Genomic DNA, 14,408 nt, shown 5'->3' with positions numbered 1-14,408 from the left:
TAGACCAGTCAGAGGCAAAATCACTTTTTCTGGCTTTGGTCCATGCCACATTACGTTGATGGATGGTATGTGACAACTCTGGGGAAAACCAGGGGTTTTCTCGTCCCTTCACCCTGAATTTCCTGATAGGAGCATGTTTATTCACAATTTTCACAAAATTTTCCTTAAAAAATGTCCAAGTTAGCTCAACATCCGGCAACAGACCTATATGCCCCCAATTAACCAAAGACAAATTATGATGATAAGCTTGTTCATTACATTTTTTTAAATTCCTCTTTAAAATAATGCGTGGTTTACATTTGGGGATTTTAGTGTCCCTGCAAGTAGCAACAACACAATGATCACTCAAATCATTGCAGAAGACTCCCAAGGATGAGAATTTGTGAGGAACATTTGTTAGAATTAGATCAATCAAAGTGGACTGATCAGAACTTTTATGATTTGGCCTTGTAGGTAGGTTGACCAGCTGGCTAAGATTAATAGAGTCACAGAAAGGCAGCAGAAAGACGAGACTGTGCCATATAAACATGTTAAAGCTGTATCTGGGTCAGTCACCTGGTCCCGCTGTGGGCTGGTTGCTGAAACATGAATCTGTATTGACATTGGGTCATATGTAGTAGAAATGTGAAAGGGCAGGCCACTCCCACTAAGGTCAGGTTTTCAGACATATTTACTTCAACACATAAGGCCATTTCCTCAACTGATTCCGAGATTTCTTCCAGAAGGAATTGGCATCTTGGAAATTCCTGGCAGAAAACAGACTCTATGTCTGTGTCCATAGGCAAAACAGTAAGAGCACCGACACTACCAGTTCGTCCCAGCTCGAGCCGGCCCCCGGCTCCTCGTCCTCACTGCCGCTGACAGGCAGGCCTTATGTCTCGGCTGCTGAGCTGGCAGCAGCGGCCAGCAATATAGCCGGGAGACAGTTGCTGCTGACAGGCTGGTTTTGTTTCTCGGCTGCTGCGGCTAATGGCGGTCCCGGCGGCCAGATTTCCAAAAGGAGCCTGGGTGACCTGCTTTCAGCACAATGTAACTTTGGCAGCGGTCCAAGGTTCTGGTGAAAAGTGCATACAGCTTTACAGCACTAGTTCACAGAGCAGCTTTCAGCCTTAAAGTAACGAAAGTTCTCTACAGTGCAGTTGCACTCAGCAACCTTGGATGGGCGCCAAAGCGCACCAAACTGAATTCCCCCTTAGAGTTGCAACCACTGCCATCAGTGTGTGAATGGATGTGAATGTGTAGGTGTGACATGCGGTGTAAAAGTGCTTAGTCAGAAGACTAGAAAAGCGCTATATAAGCTCAAGTCCATTAACCATATTGAGCTAGAAAAAAGTAGCTTACATATTTTCTATGACAATTATAAAACAGACTCAACTGCATCAATAGATTCAAAATAACATCACTCTACATATGCTTTAACTTTCGGATACAGATTACAGTTTAAATATAAGTCAATAGCAAAATGTACAAAGATTTTCCTTTCATGCTAACTTTTTTCCTCCCCGAAGTGCACTTACCGATGGTGATCTGACTGACGCAGCTGTAGAAGGTTCCTGAAGAGACATTGTAGCTGCCACTGCTGGGCTCACGGTCTATGACGGAAGCAGACATCAGGTAAACTCTTTACATCCAAACCACTTATGATCACCAAAATCATCACAGTCATACTTTAATGTACTTTTTCTTCCATTTTGGATAATAGGAGAAATTAGCAACACATGATGACATATCATAGTATCCTCTGACAGATGTTTTTTTTTTCTTTTTTAGTATCATACACTGCAGAATGCCTTTACCTGCGGATCCGGAGGAGAGACGCGTCGCGATAGCGTGGCGAGGACTGCGCAGACTTCCCGGACAGACCCGCACACAGGCTCTCCTGACCTTCTCCGACTCCGCCGCACCCCATGTGCTCGCCCCCCCGCCTGGATCTTCATACCTGTGTTGATCCGATGGACCAGCCGCTGCTTCATGCTCGAGCATTCTCTTTACAAGCGGAGGTCACAGTTATCATAACGCATGGCTTGGAGGTGTGTGACAGAAACTATCTTTCCTCTACCTACGGCAATCTTAACTCCACCCACTTTTTTTGTATTCAAGTGCTTATTTTCCAGACTTGTCCCCCAATATCAGCTCACCTCCGCTCCATCATGCCAGCCTATCTCTGCGGCTTGGGGGTTGGTTGACGTTGCGGCTCTTTAAGCACGGCTGAAGGCGTGGCTGCTTCACGTGGTTGGTTAGGTCGCAGTGTCACGTTGCCGTGGGAGTTTTAATTATCAAAAATTAAGCGTACATAAAGGAAGGTCTCTACTAAGTACCGAAGAGACTCCTCACTTTAAAAAGTAAGTCATTCTGCAGATTCTGCAATTTACTCTTGAACCATTCTAATGCAAAAGTCAATTACAACTTTTATTTAAGTAATTGAGCTCTAGTTATAAAAATATTGTGTATTTTTCTTATATTTATGTGCTCATGTTTATTCATCATGCTGGTAACTGTAAGATACTTAATCTGATATTAATATGAGGCTGTGATAGAGCTGGAATCTCTCCTTCTTTCTTCTCTGTGAGAAACTCTTCATCCTTAGATCTTTACTTTAGGAGCTCTCTTAAGGGTTCCTAAGATGCTTTGTGAATAACTTTTATCTTTACCAGGATCTAGTCTTTACCTTAACATGTTCCAGCTCCTCCAGCTGTCTGTCACTGTGGCTGAAACTTTCTCCCTTCTGTTTTCGTCATGCCCTGCTGTCACTCTCAACTTTTCCGGTGATTTTTTTCTCTTTGAATGCTGATTTAAGATCGGCTTTTGTCGGGATCTGATGGTTTTAAAACCGTTTTACCAAACGTGTGTTTTAGTAGAGAAAACCTGCGCTAAAATCTGTGTGCGAGTGAACAATTCCAGTGTAGCGAGCGCGCTGCAATGACTCTGTTCCATCTCATTTTCAGAAATGAACTGAATTAGTATTTGGTAAAAAAAAATGTCAATAGAAGACAAAGTTGTGTAAAAGTAGACTTCCTTCTCTTAGCTATTGAGTTGAGCAATAATGCACAATTTAAGTCTTGTCATTTCAAATCTAAAATGTATACTCATAAGTAGAGACAAAGGAGTGCATTTATATAGAAATATTTATTTAATCGGAAAAACTACATTCAAAAAAAGTCTGTTTTTACAACAGAGATGTACCTGGTACAAAAAAACAAATAGGTCTGATAGCTCATGTCTCTATCGACACACACTGTACTGGGGGTGAATGTTTTGATGACTCACCAGTTTTGATTTGATGAAGGGTAAGAGTTATTCACAATAAGGCGTGTAGCTGACATTATCGACAGGCAGGCGCGGTGTAACAGTTTGTCAGGATGCTTAAAACCCGCCTCAGCTCCAGCTCTCAGCCTGTCGCTAGGTTGAATGAAGGTAAGGGTGAGACAGCATTTCAAGCATGGAGACCGCCATCGATGCAGGAACATGTGGGTGTCATCACTCAGGCCATCCGGGGGAGACCTCCCTCGCAGCGAGTTGTTGAAGAGAAGCAACCGAAGTCCACCCCAGAAGAACCAACAAATGCAGATGTTGTTGAGGCTCAGGTTTCTTCCTCTGTCTCTGCAGCTCTCTGGGCACCTCGACGGACAAGTCACCAATAATCCACACTGTCTATAGGAGAAATACGAAGGTGTTCAATTAATGCCTCAGACAAGACAAAATGTACAGTTAACTACATGTGACAGCTCAGGGTGTGTTTTTGTTATTAGCCACATCTGCAGGAATAATATTGAACAAGGTAGCTGCAACTCATAATAATAGATGCCAGTCTTAAACACTATTTTTTTCTAATACTTAAAGTTTTTGGTGTGAAGCTGACACTGTCCACAGACTCCATGACTTCACAGGGTTCTATAGAAAACAAATGTCTTATAATAAATACTAAATAATTATTTTTCAATTGTCATGTTCACCTCATCACTGTTGACATCAGTAAATATAAGACACAGACATTCCTCTTTTTGTCAGAACAGTAACATGAACTGTATGCTTTGTAATATTGATTTCTTCTGGATGTCTCATATTTATTTACAGTCTATGGTCTAACAGTAGTTTCATCAACAACAACGAAACAAAAAAAGACACCAAAGCTCTCGTCTTTTATCGTTTAAAACAGAGTTCTTACCCTTAAACATGTTCTTACACCCAAGTAATGATTTGTAACACAATGTGAGAATTTAAATGTAAAGATTAGCCTCAAAATGTTTCTTACATTTTATGATAAAACTTTGCTAATGTATTGCTCTGCTAACACTGACAAAGTCTAGTAACTGCTCTGACAAATAACTAATAACCATAATTATATATTTAAAAAAGTGACTTTAATTAAATATTTGGGTTGAATATAATTCATTTTAACTGTGTTGTAGAAAAGTTAAATGTTAACTTACTGTTTATAGAGATAACTCTGGACGAGCAGGAAAGCCGTAGGGGATGATAGCAGCCTAGCCATTAGCTTTGATGTGAAATGGAACGTCGAGCTGAATGGGCAGAGTTAAGTCCCGCCCGGTCCCGGCTTAATGCTGTTGCTAGGTTGATCCGAAGTTAGGTTGAGACCCCACTGAGACAGCATATCCAATATGGATGCGCCCGTCGATTAGACTCATTTGATGCCTCCGTAACAGACGGGTGACGTCACTCAGGGTTCGTCCAGTAATATTTACAGTCTATGGCTGCAACACATTTGATATGTAATGTCATAGTTGACATTTTCTTGTAATCCAGCCTGAATCCAGCACTCTGCTGGTATCACCATAATCCTGAGTTTTTGGATTAAAGAAATCCTAGTCAAAAGCTTAGACAACAAAAACTGAAGGTTTTACCAGTGAACAAAACAGGATTGGATTGGTTTTATCTGATTATGTTTTCCTTTTCTTTTTTTAAACAACCTGATTTCAAGATTTGATCCTATCCATAGCTTTAATCCTGTTGGATTACTTTACTACCGGGACCTGATGATATCAGGGAAGTATGATGACTTTTTTTAACGTTCATCTGATCTTCAGAAAAGACTTTCTGGGTGCCTCATAATGGTTCATAATGCAGAACAAATGGCATTGCAAGGTTGTGAATCATGCAGATAACCTTTCAAGTCGAGTATTCATGCTGTTAATTATTACAACACTGATTCCTAAAAGTTGGGATGCTGTGTAAAATGAAAATAAAAATAGGTGATGATAATTTTTTTTAAAGGTTGAAACACCATATCTGATTAAAAAATTGCACAAAGACAACATATCAAATGTTGAATCTGAGAAATTCTATCAATGTTTGAAAAATGGACTCCTATTTTAAATTTGAGGCTGAAAGCATGTTTAAAAAAAGTTTTGAAAGTTGCAACAAGGGGACAAAGAGTTGAGAAAGTCTTTCAATAACAGCTAATGGAACATCTCACAGTTAATAAGGTTAACAGGAAAAAGGTGAGTATCATGATTGGGTATAAAAAAGAGAAGCAGCAGAGTGGCTGAGTCTTTGTGCAGTCGAGATAGGGATGTGTTCAATGTGTTTAAATTGATGAGATTAAATTACAGCTGTTTCAAATGACTGTGATACAGTCATCTCCCCAGTATAACTTTAACCCCTCATAGAAGAACACGTATAGCTTCACCTGAACAATGAACGAGCACCGCTCTAAACAGTCTCACCTTTCACTACATTCAAACGAACCATGTTGAGAGACCACATTCCTGTGGTTCAGGATGTTCTTAACATGTCATTCTCAACCTTTATCTGCTTTCATCATGTTGTGTAAGGAGGTGTCTGTTTATAGCTGAGGGATTATAGAGCATCATGTATGTTGTAAGTAGTAATGATGATCAATCTTAAATAAAGGCTACTGTTTGTTTTGTGCTGATGTGATTAATATATTGTAACTAAAATTCAACAATGACATATGATCTGATTTAATAGTGCTCTGGCCAGAGTTTTCAGATTGTGAAATATAAAGCACATGTTGTAGGTATGCAAGTTACGAAACAAGATCATTCTCTGATGTTGATGATCACAGAAGGATTCAAAAAGGTTATATACATTTCATATGAAAAAAATGGATTCTGGATCTTTCACGTGGTTTGACTGTCATGCACAGGGGTGGGCAACTGGTGGCCCCCATCAACCCTCAATGAGGCCCTCAGGTCAATTTTTACATATCAATTAATTGGAAACATGAAGAAAAGATGACAAAATCTGCCATGAAATCATGAAAACCAGAAATATTGCCCATCCCTGTCATGCGTGTATTAAGTTTCAGATAAAAGATATAAACATTTAGTAAAACATTTTTATTTCTTTTCCATATGGGTGTCTCCGCCACCTTGACATATTTCAGCACTCAATGGAGATGCGTTGTTTTTGCAGAGTTTATGCTTCAGGCCCATACTTCAGTTACTGTCAAACTGGTTTTCATCTGTTCAGTTGTTCAGCTGCCGTTTTTAATAATTACTGGATACGTAACCCACTGTTAAATGGAGGGAGGCAACATTCTTATGAAGGGCATCATTCGTCTTGATAATAGAACTTCTAACCTTGATGACTTTATGAAGCTTCTTTATCACTTTTTTGACGCTTCTTGTTATGACAGGTTGTCTTGTTTTCTGAGTAAAAGGATTACTTTTTTTAATTTGGATTTCCGTCACATCACAGATATTTCACCACTGTGTTCACTCCAAATTAATCTCTTCTGAGGTAAGCCGTAATATTCTTTATTTTGTCTGGGTGAAACTTATGTTTAATTTTATAGACACTGAGAAAACAACATGTTTCCATTAGTGTCTACTTTGAAGGTATTTTTTAACACTTCCTGTTCCTCTTTCATGCTGCATGCTTTAAGCTTCTTGCTTCTGATTTTTGTTTTTAATTGAACCCCTGTATCACATTTACTTGTTTTGTTACTGGATACTTTAGGGATAGGAAATACTCTTCACTGTTTGAGTTCAAGCTCTGATATAAAACCCCATGTCATATATCATACTTTATCAATCTATGATCCCATCAGTTAAAAAGCACATGTTCAGTTTGATAAATCTAGTTTAAAATAGTCCTCCATTTAGAGGTAGTACAGTGCCATCAAAATATATTTAAATGCCCCAAAATAAGTGTCGTCATTCGGTAAGCATGAGCTATTTGAACAGTTTCAATTAAATTACTGTAGACATGGTATCATATATGCTGAAGCTGTGAGACACAGAGTTGATGAGCTTAATTTAATGTTGTCTAAAATTATACATCATGATTTTTAGAATCATTGATTTTTTTAATCTACAAAGTAACAAGTGAAACTGAAGAAAAACATTGAGGAATAAATGGAATAGAATTAGAATCTGAAATGTAAATGTGTTAAAATATAAAGTAACAAAATAGTACCAGTTAAAATGTCTACTTAAAAACAATCTCTAGTTAGGTATTAAGGTCTTTTACCTGCTTTTTGTAAAGTGTGTTGAGATAACAATAATAGTTGAGGTTATAGAAATAAAAATTGATTGATTGATTGATTAGACTAAATGTACATGTTTCCTTCGTGCCTCCATTACTGCGTGCCTGCAGGTAAACTAACCCTACCTTAAGTCAACCTTTTGTCCTCAAGTGACGTCAGTACATTTCATAAGACCATGTAACCTTGGCACACCTGATTGTGAGAATTTGATCATCAATATAAACATTGTAATTATGTTCCTGTCAAACCTCTAGCACCAAAAAGTTGTTTTGTTGTACACTCCCTGTTTGGTAACATATAATTATCGCATTCTCGATTGACAAGATTAGTTTGAAAGCTAGACATGATGACACTATAAACATTCAGAGGTTTTTATGACTGAGTTAAGTGACTTCCAGAAGAATTCATATGATAAACTTAACACAGAGTCTGTTTCCCCTTTTTGTTGTTTTATTCCAGTACCAGAGGACTCACCATGTGGCTAAAAGGTTTTATAAGTAACCATGTCAACATGAAACTTGTGAAGACCTGTGTCATCCTTCTTCTTCTGACTGTGTTGTTCTTTGTCCTAAGAAACATGGACCTGCTGCAGGTGAGAACTGGGATTATTGGTAACACTTTAAAGGTGGTCATTGAGTGTCTTTCAATGTACTAAAGTGGGGAATGGGCCCCCCTGGGGGCTCCTGAGACACTGAAAGGGGTGTTGCGAGATGCTTTCCATAAACAAATAAAAGTTTTATAATTTGCAAAATGCATATTTTACCCATTATTGTGGAAATACATACAAAAAGTAGTTGAATTTAAAATACAACAATAGTTGTTAAGTAAGATTTATGCTGAAATGAAAGTGATATGTAAAGAAATCCATTAAATGTAAGTTTGTTCAGAAGTGCAACAATGAAGGTGTTCATCTACTCCCTACAAATAAAAACACACAGATATCAGCTGTCTGCTTGATTATTACATTTTGTATGTCCACTCAGTCCTTAAAGGGGTCATATTACGCTTTTTCTGGTTTTATATGCTCTTTAGTGTGTTTTCCAAGTGTCCTGTGCATGTTTAGGCACATCTATTTGCAAAAATTCAAAGTCCGCGTAAACGCGGCTTCTCCTATGTCCTCCTGTTAGCTGCAGCATTAGCTGCATGTAACGCTCGGTTCTAGCCCCTCCTCGAAAACAAATTGGTGATACGTCTTGTCAGTGTGATATCACTGATCTAAGCCCATTGGCTCATTGTGGCAAGCCTAGCAGCTCATGTTGCACGCCCATTAACTTCTGTGGCACGCCCACGATATGCCACAGCCCTGGTAGCACAGTAGTGCTAAGGTGCTAATGCATGTTAGCTTGTGCAAAAAAACGGACTTGGAAAGAAGTTTCAGCTCCTACTCTCTGTGGCAGCTGTGGAGATTCTGATGCTTCTGGAAGTTCACAACTACAACATGTAAGTACGCTTTATTAATTGTCTTTTTCATTTGTTTGAAAACAACTTTTGAGCTGCTATGGATACATTAGTTCTGTGAAGGCTGTCTGTAGCTGAACTGTAAGCCTCAGCTAACATGCTAAGTAATGCTATTTTTCTAAATTAGAGCAGTACTAAACTATTTATCAACTTTCACCTAAAGCGGTAACAGGTATAGCAGTGTTAACCACCCTCAGACATGTAAGTAGTGTTTTGTGGGTCCAGATCAGCTTTTTACGGACTCAGAGCATTACTGGACACTGCAAACGGCTGACATTGTTGTGGTCAGCCTCTCTCTGCTGTGTCTCCACTTCTGCATAAAACGGTTTTGTTACTTTGCATTTGTTTTTTGGGTAGAGAAGCGATGCTAAAGTTTGGGTTTATGACCGTGGTTCGAGACGGTCTAATGAATGTAAAATCCTCTTTGTTACAGCCTCTGAGCTTTATAAGACTCTGCTAACTTTCCGGCTAACGCAGCTGTTGTTATCCTCTTTCAACTCTCTTATCCACCTCTGCGTAAAACTGCGTTGTTACGTGGTGATTTTTTATCGATGTAGTAAGCCAGACCATTGCTATTGATAATTGATCTAAACAGATCGGCCAGTGTTCAGGTGGTCAATCATAGCACTGACTGCAAAAGAACGGGTTAACCCAAATATATGTATATAGGCTATTCAATAACACGAAAAACGTAAAGATGTGTGGTCTAAATATTTAGCTATGAACAAGAAGACAGTGCATTTCTGAATCATGTTAGATAGCCATGCTAAATTTGCTATTTTTCTGTCTCTTTTTTCAGAGTACATCACAGCAGATTACACAGACAACAAGCTCCAGTATCGCAACGAGTGTACCAAGGTTCCATGACGAGGTTGGGTGGCAGACAGACTCCCCACAAGTCTCAGAGGCCACACAGACATACCTACCTCCAAAGGGGTCATCAGTCCACACACAGTTGGCCTGGGGTACACTAAGGGACAAGCAAAGGTATGCACACACACCTAAAAAATTGTCCAACTGCTGAAATCTAAGCAAGAATATCAGAAAACTGTGATTTCATTACATGATTGCTGATTTTAGCTTTTTGTATTGTAGCTTGTGCTGTCTGTGATGCATAACAGCGGACATGCTGAATGTAATAAAGCCAACCCAGTCTCATGTCAAAATGTGTAATACCTATGTTGGTCCACAGCGCAAAACATAGTAGTTTCACAATAAGGGTTCTAAAATTGTGACATGCCTACGTTTCCTTTTGCCTATTCTTTTGTTTAGGCATACCTCAGGTCATGTGACAGCTCAGTTTTTCCCTGGCGAAAAAAAAAACATGGATTAATACTATCTTTTAAAACAGGTTTGATTTGACCACTTTTTTACAATATATATAGTCTAGATTATTTTACAAAACCCATTCGGCTTTAGTAAATATTTGATATAGTAGGTAGATATACATTCTTTACAACCCTAATTATGTTCCCTCTGTGCACAACGCCAGACATAACTACCAAAATTCCCATTTCTAGAATAACAGTCAAAATATCTGAAATGAACTGATATATGTACTTTATTTTAACATAGATCATATATGTACTATGCAATAAATACTTCGGCCACACGAGATCCGTGACATATTCAGTGAATATAACTTTTGTAAGCCTTTTATAATCCTAGTTACAACCTTTTTTTGGAAACGGAAAAGACTGCAATTATGGCGCCATTCAGTATCAAGCTGTGTGACTTGACTCTGAGTAATTGTAGTCTTTTAGACAAATCTCAGTGTTTCCCTTAACCAAGAAGTTATATATATTTAATTGAGGGTACACAGGGGAGTTTAATTGGATGGTTAACACATTTATGTTATCAGATATTTTAAAAATAATTGATACATTTGTTAAAATGTATCATAATCATATATAGCAGCTCCCCCTGTTGTTTTGGTGAGCTGACTACCCTCACACTTTGTTCCAAGACCTCTCTAAAACAGTTATTCCCATGTCTGTAGCCCCTTTTGTTCTGAGGTATAAGCCTTCAAACATGCCTTTGGGTCAAGGTTCAAAGGGCATTATTTCAAAACAGGGGTCATGTTGAAACCTCATCTTCACATATGTTACTCTCCAGGATGAGACCTTTCCAACGATGTATGTCATTCAGCTCTAAGCCAAAAACTTAAATATTCTCATTTCATAGGGGTCTTGCAGTCATACTTTCATTGAGCTCTTTCAAAGCCCAGTACATAAAATGTTGTTTTTTTTATTTTGTTTGTTTGTTTTGGTGTAAGTATATCATAAAATCTGGGGAACTATAGGCTTGGAGGACAGCCTTAAGTGCTTGGTTTAGAATTATGGCTAAAAGTAAAAATCTCTTATGCACTTGTCTATATTAATTCATCCTAGTAGTTTTTTTTATCCTTCTTTCCTTATAGAAGAGTTAATCTAATTTGTCATCAGTAATTGTTTTAATATTCAGTTTTTTGTCTTTTATATCTTTGAAACATCCCATGTGCTTGTTATGAGAGCCAAAGAGCAACAGGGTTGAACAGGTCAAAAGGCTTCATGTCTCTGCTAGGCCTCAAATGGTCAAATTAGCTCTTTTAAATGAGTTTTTAACATCAGTCTTGTTCACAAAGCATACAGCATATAGTGGAGAATGACCCTCTGTCTACCCTCTTTTGGAACATTTTCACACTTTTTAACACCCTTTTTTGATGTTTTGATAAAAGTGTTTCAATTGTGAAAGGTTTGGCAAATTGAAAATGGGGCCTTAAGTGACTTGTAGGCTCACAAAAAGAGACCAAGGAAGTTGAGTTGAGTTTTGTTTTGGTGATAGTTCCCAATCTCACGAACAACTGGTGAAAATCTGGGGGTTCTAGGTCAAACATAAGTGTATGAAAAAGGGATTTAAGATTTGAGTCCACAGAGAGGAGGGAGAGGGGGGGCGGGGGGCGTTGAATCGATAGTTACCGTATTTTCCGCACTATAAGGCGCACCGGATTATAAAGCGCACCTTCAATGAATGGCCTATTTTAGAACTGTTTTCATATATAGGGCGCACCGGATTATAAGGCTCATAGAATAGAAGATACTGCAGTCAAATGTTTGACTGGGGTTGCGTTATGCATCCACTGTATGGAGCTGTGCTAAAGGGAATGTCAACAAAACAGTCAGATAAAGTCAAACTTTATTAAGCGTCACTCCGTTCACTCCCATGGTAACGATGTTCAAACGTTAATGTGCATATTCACAATATCTCCCAGCCTTGTTCAGTTGTAAACACGTAAAAGAAACACAGTCTGATACCGCTAATTCAAACGTTAGTGCATAACTCAACATTGTTCAGTTACGCATAACACGTAAAGCTCACTTTTTCAGTTCATTCCCCGTCCGCGAATCCCTCGAATTCTTCTTCTTCAGTGTCCGAATTGAACAGTTTTGCGAGTACGGCATCCAACATGCCCGGCTCCCTCTCGTCATTATCCGAGTCAGTGTCGCTGAGCGCCGTGTACAACCAGTATGGATCAACCAATTAACCAATTGATCCATATATAAGGCGCTCCGGATTATAAGGCACACTGTCGTTTTTTTAAGAAAATTAAAGGCTTTTAAGTGCGCCTTATAGTGCGGAAAATACGGTAACTAAAAGTTACCAGGTGCGTGTCCTCGGCCTCTAAATCGACAGTGGGTGTGACTGCACGATTGCGCATGTCAGCAGCACACTGGCAGACCATAGCATAATGGGCTTTTTGAATGGGTTTTTGCTTAGATTCCTGGAATGGGATCTTTGGTTAACACAGATTTAAGATGTGATTTTGCAACCAACCTTAAAAAACTAAAGTAAATATCCCCTGAAAGATCTAATAAAGAGGTCGCTCACAAGTGACGATTATCAATACGTAATTATTTGATGTCAGTGTCATGCGCCCGTTTGTAGTTCTTATCACCAGCCATTTACTTTATTGATTGCATTTTCTGGTATTAATCTAATCCGTCAGGATTATTTTGTTAAATAAAATTATTGAATCATATAAATCACACAAACTGTACAGCATTGTCTTTATGTATTGTTACATGTTATAGTTTATAATGTTGCTAATATGCATCGATCTGTTCCAATCGTTTTATTAAATTTGGTTGAAATTAAAAAATCCATAAAAATGTAACAAATCATTATTTATTGCATAGGAGTTTAGTTTGATGTCTAGGGTCTGATGTAACCTGTTTTCAGAGAACCAAACGTCCACTTCCTTCTGGTTCGTTGTTGATAGCGTCCATAGCTACCACCATAGCAACAGTAGAAAACGTAACATCCCAACGTTTTTCTGAGCGAGACCTGAAAGAATCTTCGTAGAAACAAACAAACTAAAGATCATAAACATAAACCGAACGCCAGAAAGGTTATCAAAATGACACTTTAGCCCTCAAACTATCTTAAAATATTGCATTTTCCGCCGAAAATAGAAGGGATGTCCGCCATGTTTTGTTTTTTTTCGCCAGGGAAAAACTGGGCAGTCACGTGACCTGAGGTATGCCTATACAAAAGAATAGACAAAAGGAAACTTAGGCATGTCACAATTTTAGAGCCCTTATTGTGAAACTACTACGTTTTGCGCTGTGGACCAACGTAGGTATTACACATTTTGACATGAGACTGGGTTGAATAAAGCAACAACCTCTACAGGACAGCTGGTCTATAAGGTGGCATTCCTCAAATCCAAAAAAAAAACAGACACAACATGCAGTGAGTTACAAATTATTTTATTTTTTAAACCCAAAAGCACAATCTATTTTTAAACCTTTAAAGTGATAAATACCTATTTAAATATACCTTCAAAGTCTTTGTAAACATTTCCAAAAAACAGATGAGTGTGAAAAATTAGTCTGAATTCTCAGGACGACACACGACAGGATAACCACTCTGCAGTGTCCAAAGAATCTCCAGCACCACCTCACAAAGCTGCGATGAGCTGCCAAGTGTCTGCACAGCCTGTATGGAGACAATATAGTTGGATGTAAAAATGTGACTTCTCATTGTATATTTACACCTATAGTTCTACACATTTAAATGGTTTTTTAACCTTAGCTGAGAATAAAGAACTGTCAACAAATGATTTTCTCACTTGTTTACTTTTATTCCTCTGAAATAGTGAAACTGTTTGATTAGAATGAATTTGATTGAAGATGTAAATCATTATTTATAATGAACATACTCTTCTGCAGTTCTCCGTGATGTTCTCCTCTGAAGATGTTGTGGATGTTTTGAAGTGTATATGTGTTTAAACAGTCCTGGATGTTTTTGGTACAAGGAATAGGCAGCTGATTCATTCTCCTGATTAAAGAGGAAGATACTGATTAATATGAAATAATGTTCAATAAGAAGGAAAATAGTGACAGAGGAGGAAACATTATTGCATGAGATATTGATCCAACAAACACGTTATTATCACCTGGGCTTTTGTAGTCTAAGTAAGTCTATGATGTCATTGATA

General features: G+C 38.3%; 1 long non-coding RNA gene across 1 annotated transcript; it reads left to right on the top strand.

Annotated features, from left to right (window-relative positions):
• The first annotated feature begins 5,872 nt into the window (after positions 1 to 5,872).
• On the top strand, positions 5,873 to 14,359 carry LOC110000606 (uncharacterized). The gene is made up of 5 exons (XR_010665166.1): positions 5,873 to 6,723; positions 7,931 to 8,911; positions 9,729 to 9,916; positions 10,025 to 13,660; positions 13,782 to 14,359. It is a non-coding gene; the product is annotated as an uncharacterized lncRNA (long non-coding RNA).
• Positions 14,360 to 14,408: the final 49 nt, after the last annotated feature.

This window comes from Labrus bergylta, chromosome 23, assembly GCF_963930695.1.
Source record: "Labrus bergylta chromosome 23, fLabBer1.1, whole genome shotgun sequence".
Lineage (NCBI taxonomy): Eukaryota > Metazoa > Chordata > Actinopteri > Labriformes > Labridae > Labrus > Labrus bergylta.
The sequence above is the reverse complement of the archived record's forward strand: the minus strand, read 5'-3'. Positions and strand labels throughout refer to the sequence as shown.